Raw genomic sequence first — 13,866 nt, 5'->3', positions numbered from 1 at the left:
GGTTGGGTTGAGCTTAGAAATTAGGCAGTCAGTGCTACAAAGGTAAAAAATCATAAGGGTGAATGAGCTCACATGAGGAGTGAGTGCAAATGGAAGGCCAAAGATAGATTCTGTTAGTAGACAGGAACCAATAAATACAGAAGAGGTAGAGATCAGAAGGGTAGTAGAGCTGCAGGAGAGGAAGCATATGTCACAGAAACCCAAGTGGGAAGTACTAGAATTCATGGGTGGTTGACTATTAAAAGCCCTTCAGACACAACTGAGTGAAGTCTTGGAAAAGGCTGTTTAGTCTGGAAGTTTAGAAGTCACTAGGAAATTTTGAAAGTAAACATGATTGGAGGCTGGAGTAAGGCATCAAAGAAGGGATGAAAGGAGATGGAGACAGAAAGAGAGGAGGAGAAAATGTAAGCAAACATCTTAAGAAAACTAGATTATATGATTAGCCCCTTGGTAACCAGGTTAATTACAACAAGCCTGTGGATTTAACAACACCTGTCAACAAACGAGCGAACAGATGTAGCCTCCTGTAGTGATATATAAATATTTCTATTCAGTGTCCATTCATATTTTCTTACTTTATTGCATTCTCTTTGACTTTACTTGATATTGTCCATTTAATTTGGAGATATTGGGACTATACAATTTGGGGATTAATTACTTCCTGTTTTCTATGTCACTATTATTTGGCAATTTCATGTGGTTCAAACCAATTAAAAGTAATAAATTACTTTATTGCCAATAAGCAGCAGTACTGTAGTAAAGGCTCATTCAGAACACTGGGTACTTGAGACATGTTTTCTGGTTTTGTGGTCTAACCACCCACTTTTACTATGGCCAACAGAGTGTGCCTAGAGAGTCTGAAGAGCAACTAGAATGCAGACAGGGTGTGGTGGGAGGAAAGTGGTCCAGGAGAAAGATTAGAAGAGGAGGCCACAGAGGAAGGGAAAACCAATAGCTTTAGGAGAGTCTCACAGACCACCCTAGGGTCTACTGGGATTTATTCTGGGTGAAATAGCACATAGTCACCTAAGTTATCTGGTTTCTCAGCCACATCTGCCTTTCATATCATGTCACCAATACTTTACTGAAGATTATTTTCAATATAGTTTTATTATTTTTAAGTATTTCTAAAATTGCCCAGAGTCTTCTTGAAAGTTTTACTTAATGGTTTGTAAATTAAAAGTTCCTGACATCTTCCATCAACTCTTTTTCTTAGAACTATAATAGTTCCAATTGAGAATGTATTCGGAGGTACTGGGGAATATTCGGTAAGTTAAGAGTAAATTCTGTTCGGTAGTGATATTCTCAATCCTAATTTTCTTGATAATGAATTAAATATTTTATCCCAGATATTTTCACAGGTTTGTCTTTTCAGCTTCATTCATAGTACCTGTTCTTTAACAAATATTTTTTCAAGAAAAAAACTTGTTGAACATGTTGTCTCTGTGATTGTTTTGAATATGTGGCCACAATATTTAGATGCTGCAAAACAGTAGAAATTAACCATTTCATTGCATTTTAAAATAGAGTATGACTTTGTCCTGTTTGCTAACACTTTTGTGCAATAATTCCATGCAAAGCCTATTATTTCCGTGGTTTCCTAATGACTTTCAGTACTGTAGTTGACTTCTGATGCTAACCACCTGGAGTTAGGTTAAACAAACTTCATCAGTTAAGGGCACAGTCCCTCCTGTCTGCCCTCACTTCAGACACCACTCATAGGCTCAGGGGTTTCCAGGCCACCTGCACTTCTGATCAACTAGTTATAAATCTAGGGGTTTCAACTATCCCCTCATGTCCAATAAGTCATTATAACTTATTGGTCATATATATCAGGGAATTCAAGAAAGTACTGTACTTACAGCTGCTGTTTTATTATAGCAAAAAAGGATGCAAATCAAAACTAGCCAGTGAAAATAAGAGACACATAGGGCACGATTTAGGAGGGTCTCAGATGCAGGATTTCCGTATCGTCTCCTCATTGGGTCAGGGTGTATTACCCTCCCGGCAGGTCAGTGTGCACCACCAGCCAGAAAGCTCACCAAACTCCAAGTATCCAGAATTTTTATTAGTGTTTCATTACGCCACATCATTACATTGAAGTTTAATTCAATCTTCAACACTTCCCCACCCAACCTCAGAAATTGGGAGGTCAGGTTGATAATACATGTTTCAAAGCCCCAAGCCTCTAAATCATGGTTGGTCTTTCTGTCATGGCCAGCCTCCATTCTGAAATCATATAGGATAGGGACCCGCTAGGAGTTACCTCACTAACATAAACCCAGGTGTGGTTCAAGGGGCACACCACAAATAACAAAAATACTCCTGTCTCTTCAGAAATCCCAGGGTTTAAAGTCTCCCTCTCAAAAACTGAAACCAATGTCCAGTCAATTTTTTCACACAACAAAAATCATAATCCTTTTATGAAATAAAGTCTTAGGAATATCTTTTCTAATTAGGAAAGCTGGGTAAAACTTAGGAAAGAACTTCTGTGATTAAAGCCGTGGCTATTGTTTTGCATCATAAATGAGTGAAAAATGAAATGTCCAACTCAAAAAACGAATAGATTTAAAGCATCAGGTATTCGAAAGTGGGGGTCACCTCTATTCCTAAACACTGATGACAAGATTTTTGTAGAAATCTTAGTTGTAGGCCGGGCGCGGTGGCTCAAGCCTGTAATCCCAGCACTTTGGGAGGCCGAGACGGGCGGATCACGAGGTCAGGAGATCGAGACCATCCTGGCTAACACGGTGAAACCCCGTCTCTACTAAAAATACAAAAACTAGCCGGGCGAGGTAGCGGGCGCCTGTAGTCCCAGCTACTCGGGAGGCTGAGGCAGGAGAATGGCGTAAACCTGGGAGACGGAGCTTGCAGTGAGCTGAGATCCGGCCACTGCACTCCAGTCCGGGCGACAGAGCGAGACTCCGCCTCAAAAAAAAAAAAAAAAAAAAAATCTTAGTTGTATAAACAAACAAAAATAACAGAGTATTCTACCAACAGCGCCTAAAGGGATAAATTCCAAGTGACTAAAGGGATGAGGAAAGAACTGAGGAACTGGAAAGCATGAGAGAACCAAAAGACAGGAAAGAGAAAAGCATTTCTTCTGTTTGGATCCAGAAGTAGAGAATGATTTAAAAATATATTCTTTCAGGTCATGCAAGCATGAATCAGGGCAGATAAGTCCTAAAACATGAAAGCTGGTATACTCCAATGCGATCAGGCCAGCGATTGTTCCTACCCTCATGAGATTGTGGTTGAAAGCAATTGTGGTCACCAAAGGAGTGAGGCAAGGCTGGCATGCAGCCCATGTTGCCATGAGGCCTGTGGACCTGCCAATAGTCACAAGCATGTTTGAACACAGAACCACAACATTAAGACTGAATCCAGTCAAGATGTAGGCAGGAAGTGTCACATAGGTAAAGCTCAAGTTTGGAAACCTTTAAAATATACCAAGGGTGGTTCAGGGAAGCTGAGTAAGACTTCACAAGCATGCAGAATCATAAAAATGAGAAGAAATAAAAATATTAATGAGTATGCCAACATGAAGCCCAGGCTGATGAAATTCTTGGCACTTGCATAGAAAATTGGCAAAAGAAAGGAGGGAAAGGGCAGTAATTTTGCAAAGGGTTTGAGAGCAGTTTATGCCTGGTTAAGAAGATGCCAGCATCAATCACTTGTATATTATTTGTTTTGATTGCCAAGACCTCCCTTTTTATGATTCAAGCCCTTTTGTCTTCTTAAAAGACAAGAGTAGGAAATGTACCTTAAGTCTGTATAAAATGTACACATTAACCTGGATTTATGTATATCTCAAAGACCCCTTCCCCCAACATACATTCTTGCTGTCTTCTCCCATTTCTATCCCCTCTTACCACCCATCTATAACTTCTGCTCAAAGGATGAAAAGATTATTGTGTTAGTCTTGTCTTACATTGCTATAAAAGAATGCTTGAGACTGGGTAATTAATAAAGAAAATTGGTTTCTTTTGGCTCATGTTTCTGTACGCTGTACAAGAAGTATGGTGCCAGCACCTGCTTCTGGTGAGGCCTCAGGAAGCTTACAATCATGGGGGAAGGCGAAGGGGAGCTAGCCTGTCACATGGTGAGAGAGGGAGCAAGAGACAGAGAGGAGAGAGGTGCCATACTCTTAAACACCCAGATCTCACATGAACCTAGAGCAAGAACTCACTCATCACCAAGGGGATGGTGCTAAAACATTCATGAGGGATCTGCCCGCATGAACCAATACCTCCCACTAGACCCCACATCCAACATTGGAAGTCACATTTCCATGTGAGATTTGGAGAGGACAAACATCCAAACCATATCAACTATTATCCAGAGAAAGAAGTGGATTGACTACTGCAAATTTCACTGTTTATCCTAAGAGAACACAACTCATTGACTTCCTAGCTCTCGGTATCTTCAGCATCTACTTAAGAATATAGGCTTTTGGGATATCTTTGGACTCAGGGTCCTCTCATATTCTCATCATCATTTATTTGGGAGAAAATGTCCATACTTCATAGATTCTAGAGACAGGAGAGTTTCTATAGATACAATAGATAAATGGAAGTTTGTGACCTATAGATTGTCTATTGCAGAAGGGCAGTGATCAAAAACACTGCTGAATACTGGAACAGCAACATCTCCAAATACCCAGCGCTTAACTGGGAAGCTCTAGTGGTCTCCTAATTCTATTGACATGATCATAGGATTAGCTAGCTATTACATCTGCCATCAATAACGTGTTCCATTGGTGAAGGCCTTTACCATAATTGTATACTACAATAAAGCCACTGTTTATAGATTCAAAAAATTGATGCTGGAGGGAGAAGAGGCTGATTCATCTCCATACTTCCTGGCCTGCAAGAAGCTAATGCTTTTAGAGTTTCAGAATTCAGAGAGCAACAAGTCATCCCAGTTACAAATGATACTTCAACTCCCACTGCCCATACCCCCACACCCCTACTATGTTGAAAGATTAAAAGTAAAGGAAGACTCCTGTGACTGAAGAGAGTGTTAGCGTGAACTTGGATGCACACTTCTGTAGCAAAAAATATTTTTTTTTGAGTCAGGGAAAGAAAAGTAATGTAGAATGTGAAAGATCAAGGTGACAATCACCAAGGAAATACCTAGAGAAATCTGACTTTCAATTTGACATTATCTTTTAAAATTAAGAATATGTATAGTCTTCTGAATACTGTCATCACTGAGCATCGTTTGGCAATTTTTCTCTCAAGGAGTCAATCCTCCATGATCCATCAAAATTCCAAGTCATGCTGTCAACTTTTACCTGTCATCAATCACAAAAGACTCTGACACAAACTTTGCTTTTAGTTAAGTCCCAAAAACTATCAAATAGTAAAATAACTTTTGGAAGAAGAATGAAATATCAGAGCTCAATTTTATGTCATATTTTGGATATTTTTTTCTGGCTAATTCAAAATGTTTGTATTAGGCAAAGACCTACTCAAAATTAGAAATATGTTAAATATGTCTTTTCATATTTTCCTTAGAAATGGAGAATCATTAGACTGAGCTTACATTAGCCAAATAAACTAGAAAGAAAGTGAATCTATTATTTCCCAATAACACAGGAGGAAACTACAACAAAAATACTTTTGAGGAAAAAAATATATATTGAGTTTCAATTTTTTTATAGATCATGTCCCATTTCAGCTTGCCTGTACAAATATCCAAAGGATTATATGGTGTTTTTTTAAAAATACATTTCTTTATGCTTAAGATTCATCATTTTCTAATAGGCAATCAAAGAGTCTGACACTCCACCAGTAAAGCTGCCCAATCAGGCAGCTGTGAGGCTTAGCAACACACATACAAATGCCAACCCATGAAGTTGACCAGACTGCCCAAGAGCCTAAAAGTGATTCAGCAAATCTGCACATAAAAATTAATCTTAAAAAGTAATCAAAATGGGAAAATACATATATACAAGGATATGCAGTGAATATTCTCTTAAATAACAACAAAGTTAGAAACTTCCTTAATGTCAGAAAATAAGGGATTGTTATATAAAGTATGGAGCAATTAAAAAATTGAATACAGTGCAGCCATTACAAATAATGATGCAGAGATAAACCTATTAATGTAGAAAGAATTTTTTATTACTAAGTGAACAAAGTAAGTTCCACTTGCTTAGGATAGTCATACTTTTGTTATATGTGTGTGTTTATAGACACATTCACACAGAACACAACAGAAAAATGTATACAAAATTAATATAACCTTATGTACAAGGTAGAAAGATAGTGGTTTTTGTCCATTCAGGCTGCTCTACCAAAGTACTAGAGACTAGGTGTCTAATAAACACAGGAATTTATTTTGGAAGCCCAAGATCAGGGTTCTGGAAGGGTCAGATTCTTGGTGAGGGTCCTCTTCTAAGTTGCATCCTGCCATCTTCTTGCTGTGTCCTCACATGGTGGAAGGAGAGAGAGAAAGCACCCTGGATTCTGTTTTATACGAACACTAATTCCATTCTTGAGGGCCCCACCCTCATGACCTAATTACCTCCCAAAGTCTCCACTTTCTTAATACCATCACATTAGGGGTTAGGATTTCAACATATAAATTTACCGGGGGATAGGGAGGGGAGCTAGCACACAAATATTTAGTCCAGAACATTCTGCCCCTCACCCTCCAAAATTCAGGTCCTTCTTGCACGCAAAATATATTTATCCCATCCCAGCAACCCCAAAAGTGTTCTAGCATCAACTCTAAAGTCTAAAGTCCAATTTCCCACCCAAATCTCATCTAAATCAGATATGGGTGAGACTCAATGTATGATTAATCTTGAGGCAAAATTCCTCTCCAGCTGTGAGCTTGTGAAATCAAACAAGTTTTGTGCTTCCAAAATGCAGTAGTGGGACAAGCATAGGCTAGACATTTCCATTCCAAAAGAGAGAAATAGGAAAGAAGGAAGGGGTGATGGGTTCCAAGGAAGTCCAAACCTAGCAAGGCAAATTGCACAAGATTTTAAAGCTTAAACTAATCCTCTTTGGTGCCATACTCTGCCGTCCAACCCCTCTGGGGAAGAAGTTCTGCCTATCAGACAGATTGGGGTGACAACATTAGGAGACACACCGCCCACATCCTGGCCCTTTGCAGCAACCCCATCCATGCCATTACTATCTGTCAGGGCAGGGGTCACACTTCAAGGACTCTGCAACTCTGCCCCCACAGTTCAGCTGGGTGTTGGTCCTACCCTTTGAAATTGAGGTGGAAGCAGCCCTGCCCTCTGGCATAGGCATTACTTTTCCTTTTGCTATTCTGTATTTTCTAATTTTTCATCAATGCATAAAAATTTCTCATGTAATGAAAATGTTAATATTTAAGACACATTAGAAATAACAAAAGAATAGCTAGTTTCCTCAGAAAAGTTGTAAGAATGAATTCCTTTCATCAGTGAATGAAAAGTAAATGAATTCTTATCAGGAAAAACTTTTTCTTTTACTACTTCCCCTGAAAAGCAGAAAGCTTTGGAAAACATTGATATGTCTGATGAGGATCACTGACCACTTTCTGTCTTGTTCAGCCATTTATTAAATAGCCCACTTGATCCATTCAACCACTGATCCAACAGCAGTGGAGAGGTCATGTTGAGGCTGAAGGCTGTGTGGCTGTGTTGTCTTCCAGGGCACCCTCATCAGTGGGGCAGAACTGTGTTGGACAAGCTTGTATCGAGTTGGCACATTTCAGGGAATGCTTCTCAGTGTGAAAAATCTCAAAGTTTGCTTTGTTATGATACCCAAAAGTAATACAACCCTGGGAAAACTTCTGTTTACTATAATTTATCCCAAACTACAAGAGATGCAGACAGCTAATTGACTGATTTATAACAAGAAATCCAGCCAAGCAGAGCAGAATGCTGCAGTTATTAGAACAGTACATGCTTCCCCTTAGACACATTATATAACATGGCAAGTGACAGGGTCAGACAAGAGTTTCAGAAAGCAAATTCTGACAGCTATGCAGGATAAATTAGAGGGGTGTCCATATGTCCCAGTTTGCCTGGGTCCTTGTTGATGCCTGCTTTCTAAATGTAATGTTTAACAATATCCTATTTCACTCTCAAAAGTGTCCTGGTTTAGTTAACAAATTATATGTCATCCTAATTGGAGAACACAGTAGTAGGAGCTGGGAAATGAGTTGTTAGAAGACCATTAAAAAATCCACTAAAGAAACAATGATAGCCTCAACCTATGCTGCAGAAGCGAAAATAGAAAGAAAGAGATGAATTTGTGTGAAGCAAAATCTAGGTGGTAGAACCTCAGTGATTGCTCTTTGTGGAGGAATGCCCCTCTGACCAAGTTCAGAACCACTGGTGGGGGATCAGCTTGCATCAAAAAAACTAGTCAATGTGGGGATTCCAAAGCCCAGAGCATCCTGTGGGATCAACTGAGGTCTTTGCTGTGACTGTATTTCAACTCAACTTCTCCACAGACCCGTCCTGCTTCCTTCACTCCTAAGAGATGTTAACTCCAAGAGCAATCCCCATTTAACCTTCTGCACATACATCTCTCTCTTAGAGTCTACTTCCTGGAGAACCTGACCTACAACAACTGCCATCATATTAGAACAAAAATAGGACATAATTTGGTCCCTTTTCATTATGAAAATGAATTATGATAGGTGTTTAAAAGAGTACCTCGTGAAAGGAAATGTTCAAAAAATGTCAAGAACAATATATAATAATGTGTACATCATTTCCAGTGCTAGATTTGGCATCTGACTGCCAACTAGATGAATCTGAGCAAGATAAACAATACAAAAGTAGAGGTGGCCACATTTATTTTCTCCTCTAATTCTGAAAGAAAATCATAGCATGAGCTCCATCAAAATGATCCAAAGTGAACAACACTTATGGACAGTAACTCCCAGTAAGTAGATTTCTATTTGAGTACGAAAAGACTCAAAATGCTATATCCCACTGCCTCATCTTTGCAGTTTCAAGATAGGGTTTCAAATGCCACTGTCAGAAATACAAAGAGATGAGAATTGGTTTTACTTCAGTCATTCAAAAATGAATGCGCTGCTGTAAATGCCTGATAAAAACTGCTCCACAAACTTAAAATGGAATTATAATCACATCACTTTTACTTATCCAATTAGTCTCTGGAGCTCCACCCTCATTATCATCACCACTAACCACCTGACCCCTACCTTCTTTGCTCAGAGAAGAAAAACTCAGGGATACCCTCCTCCCCTTGAATTGAAACAAGTCTAGCTAACCTGCCTACTCCACCAAGGTGAAATGGGGACTCCAAGGAGTCCATGATGCTTTTGCTTCTCTCTCCCATGGGATCACTGATAGAAACAGATCTTAAATCATCCTGACAGAGGCTATCATGCAAATAAAGGATGAACAATGTCAAAGCCTCATTCAATTCATTAATGAGTAAGCTGGTTAGAAGGTCATCTGAGAAATGTGGGATGCTTGGGATTTGACATTTTTAATGTTAGAATAAGGCACTAGGTTGGATACAAAACTGGTAATGTCAGGGGTCCCCAACACTGGCCCCCCAACCTGGACCGCAGATGTATACTGATCCATGGCCTATTAGCCACCAGGCTGCACAGCAGGAGATGAACAGTGAATGAGCCAGCATTACCACCTGAGCGCCACCTCCTGTGAGATCAGCGGCAGCATTAGATTCTCATAGGAGCATGAACCCTATTGTGAACTGCACGTACAAGGGATCTAGATCTCATGCTCCTCACGAGAATCTAACAAATGCCTGATGGACTGAAGTGGCACAGCTTTAGCCCAAAAACATTCCTCCTTCCCTTATCCATGGAAAAATTGTCTTCCATGAAACCAGTCTCTGGTGCCAAAAAGGTCTGGGATGGCTGTCCTACAGGGTATTAACACATAACCTCTAGGGTTACCTTTTCTACAAAACAAACCCATTTGAATCTGTACCAAACAAAATATATACCAATTAAAGTAAAATTTCACAGAATTTGGGCCTTAACTGATAGAAGATTTGCAAATTAAAACAAAGGTCTACTCCTCTATATAATTAAGGAATCTTGGGTGGCCCTCCTAAGCAATGCTCCAACATAACATTGAAAGACCATGCTTCCCTCTCTGTCATACATCCAAGTTTCAGATAATTGTCAATAGGTGTGTGGCTGACCCAGAGCCCTGCACAAACCACACAGACACACAGGGATGAAAATCCAGCCCCTTAGGGCTGAGCTCAGTCCAGAGAACTCCATACTCAGGACCCCAAATTCTTACAGCTCTTCTTTTCCTCTTTACATTCCCATCCCCATTCAGAGAACCAGCGCACCCAAGGAACACTGTGTCAGGATTAGTTCTAACATCACATCTCATAAACCTGGAACCTTTGCCTTTTGATCCTCCCAAAAATTAATCCAAGGAAGCGAGTCACTTTTCTTTTCAACTCGAAAGATCAGGCTACTCCATTTCCCTGGATAATAGAGCTATATGTGCTACATTAACTCCTGGGGAAGCTTCCTCTCAGTCGGGATTAGTCACCTCTTATCTTCTTGCATGTGGGGTGGAGTGTGGCTGCCATTAGTGATTCCAAAATGATTTTCCTGGCTCCCCTCCCACTAGAAAGAAAAGATGATAAACAAATCTCTTGAGGCATATGCTGCCCTCTGATTCTTCAATAGCATATAAGGACCAAGAAAGAGAAATGCAAAGCCAGAGGAGAAAGGACTCCTGGGCCAGCAAGACTTAACTTGTAACTGAAGTGATCAATACACACGAGAATCCTCCTGAACTCATCAAACCTCCCTAATGCTACTATGATGTGTCTGATACCCTAGCGTGTTCATTTCTGAATGAACACAACATACATGTGTTGAGTTTAATGTTTCTAGAGGTCAATTATGTTTTTTCAAAATATTTAAATTAAATGATTTAATTACTCAGTAAACTGATGAAATATGAATGTTAAAAACAGTTGTTTCTATTGAATTTAAAGTTTTGGAAAAACTAAAAATATTGATTGGGCTAAAAGTAAACTGCTATCAAATTAAGTGCAAATAAGAAAAGCCTGAAGTGAGAGGGAAATCACAAAAATCTGGGAAAACTGTGCCCTCAGATTACTTTATAAGTCACCTTAAATGATTGTAATGCACACATCCCTGGAAGTCATAAAGATTACATAACAGGTATAATTCATGAAATCCAAACTAAGAATCAGTGAAAATGTGATATGGTGGTTCTATATCAAAAGATTAGTGGATGAATTTACATTGAAACCTATTAATTTTTAAAAATGTAAGTATGTATGCATCATTTTAAACCATTTTTAGTTTAGCCAATTCTGTTGTTTAATCCACCATCTTCTGCTTTTAATTTCTGCAGAGTAGAGGGGATAGAATGGATCAGGAGTAGAGGATCTTCAGTCACCTATGGAAATAGACAAGGAAGAGCATCAGAGGACACCATGAGCAGTGCTAGGCTGAGCAATGTCCAGGGGAAAACATTTTATCATGGCTCAAAGATGTATCTGATGGGTCCTATGACCAAGGGTACCCTCACTTAGGAAATGGACGCAACAGTCCGTTAAGCTTGATGCCACTTCATTTTGAAATCAAAAAACTAATCTTCCAGATTCTGATTTCACAACTGCAAGTAAACTGCTTATGTAGGCCTACAAGGAAAGAATACCGTGGGCATGCTAACATAAATATTCTCCTCAGCGAGGATTGCAATTCCCATTGTGGATTAATAAATTGTATGTTAAACCCATGTAAGCTTTGCCACACTGTGTCAACATCACTGAGCCAAGTCTGGTACACCGAGACCTCAGTTTTTGAACCTGAAATACTGTGAGCCAGTCTCTAGGACACTAGTGAATTTATCAAGGTAAATGTCATAGTGTGAATACCCATATGGGCAACCTGTTAGTCCTCTTATTTTGACCTGCCAAGTATAACTGTGCCCTTTCCATTTAGAAACATCTACATTAGTCTTTCTCTCTCTGTACCTCTCTCTCTGTCTCTATCTCTCTCTCTCGCTCTCACACACACACACACTCTGCAAATAGTTCCATCTGAACACATCTTTCTTCCTCAACCCAGATCACACTTATTTTTGCCATTCCTAGGGTTTATTTCACACTGAGCTTTGTGTAGCACTCATAGCGACACTGATACAATTCCCCTGCTCCCCTACAAAATCATGAGCTACTCACAGGCACATCTAGGTTTCATACATCTTTTCCATCCCTCATTCCATTGAGCACCATACCCTGAACGTGAAGATTTGAATGCAGTGAAGTCGGTCCTAGAAATAGTTTATGTTTTTCTCCTCTATGCTTATAATCCCATGAATAATGGAAATTAGGAGAAAAGGAATATGAAATATATATTCATATATCTAGTTTATAAACCTGGAGATTCTGGTATTCTTATTCCACATCCTAAAGACAAACGTGTTCTTTAAGACTACGATTTTCTGTTTATTTTCCTCCCAATAACACCAGAATAGCTTATTTTCTTGTTTGGAAAAACAAAAGGTTTGATTTTTCCAACAATCTCCTATATCATTTTTGCTTAAATTGTGTCAGCATAATTTTCTCTGGCTAATAATAGCACTTAACTTAGCAAAGACAAAATTACTCACACCCAACACGGTGCCCTTAAGGTAGACTTTTGCTTATTTGTACTTGGAAGAAACGGTCCAAAAGGACACTAGCCCTTTAAAATCTGTGGCTATTAAAGAGTCCCCTATTGCAAGAGAACAGTGGATCTTAGGTCACTTTTACGGGCCTAGCACTTCAGCTATTTATTGTAATGCAATTACCATACCAACTCAACCATTACAAGATGCCAAGTCTGCTTCTTATTAGAATTTTAAAATAGCAGAGAACTTTGGAAAACCTGAATCTTTTCAGGAATGCAAAATTTCACAGGAAGCAATAATGTCTTCATTTTCCCCTCCCCCATCTTGCTGCTGTTTCCAGGTTGCAAGTCAATTATTTTGGCAAGAAAACTCAGCAGGAAACAATTCAACCTTCTAAGAACACCACTAGAATTATGTTATCAGCAGATTTCTTTCCCAGGACACCATCTTTGGTTTGCACACACTACATACAATAAGCAGGTATTTTCCAGAATCTTCCTTATGCTCAAACCACAAATTGGATTGAAGTCTACACCCTGTCCCATCCAGTAAATCTTCATGGGGATATATTGCAAGGTCGACAGCCAAAACTGTTTTGGTCCATCTAAGCGACCAAACCAGCCACAGAGAAAGGAAACCCACTAACTAGACGCAAGTTAACACTGAAGGGACTTAGACTGCAAATAAAATGTTGGGAGGTATGTACATTTGGCAGCTGATGGTATAACTCAAGAAGAAATAAACAAAGACCATAAAAATTTTTCTCTGGTCTATTTTCCCGTTTTTATCTATTCCTTCAAGGTATACATTGTATTTTGAGTTTTTAACATTTGTTGACATGCATATGCTTAAATTTAGAAAGCTAACTGAATTTCTTAACATGTAATTCTCATTTATAGATGCTATTTGGTGGGAGTTTGGGGATTATAAGTGTCTCCCTAAGGAAACGGCTCATTCCAGGGCTGAGTCACAGAAAGAACAGGATAAGCATGGGGCATCTTTTCCTTGTGCCAGAAAGTAAGAAAATAGTCAATGAATGACGGGAACATGTCATGAAGGGGCTACCACCATTTAAACTGTAGAAAAATTGAGCATCAAATGAAGAATGAAAGTGTCAAATGACAACTCATTAAATAAAATAGAAATCTATGATTACATAACATTAATGAACCTTGCTTTACAATAAAATGTCAACTAAAAAATGTAGAAAAAGTGCTGAAAATGCAGAGTCATAATTT

Source organism: Trachypithecus francoisi, unplaced genomic scaffold (genome assembly GCF_009764315.1).
Source record: "Trachypithecus francoisi isolate TF-2019V2 unplaced genomic scaffold, Tfra_2.0 Contig00586, whole genome shotgun sequence".
In the NCBI taxonomy this organism is placed as follows: domain Eukaryota; kingdom Metazoa; phylum Chordata; class Mammalia; order Primates; family Cercopithecidae; genus Trachypithecus; species Trachypithecus francoisi.
The sequence above is the reverse complement of the archived record's forward strand: the minus strand, read 5'-3'. Positions refer to the sequence as shown.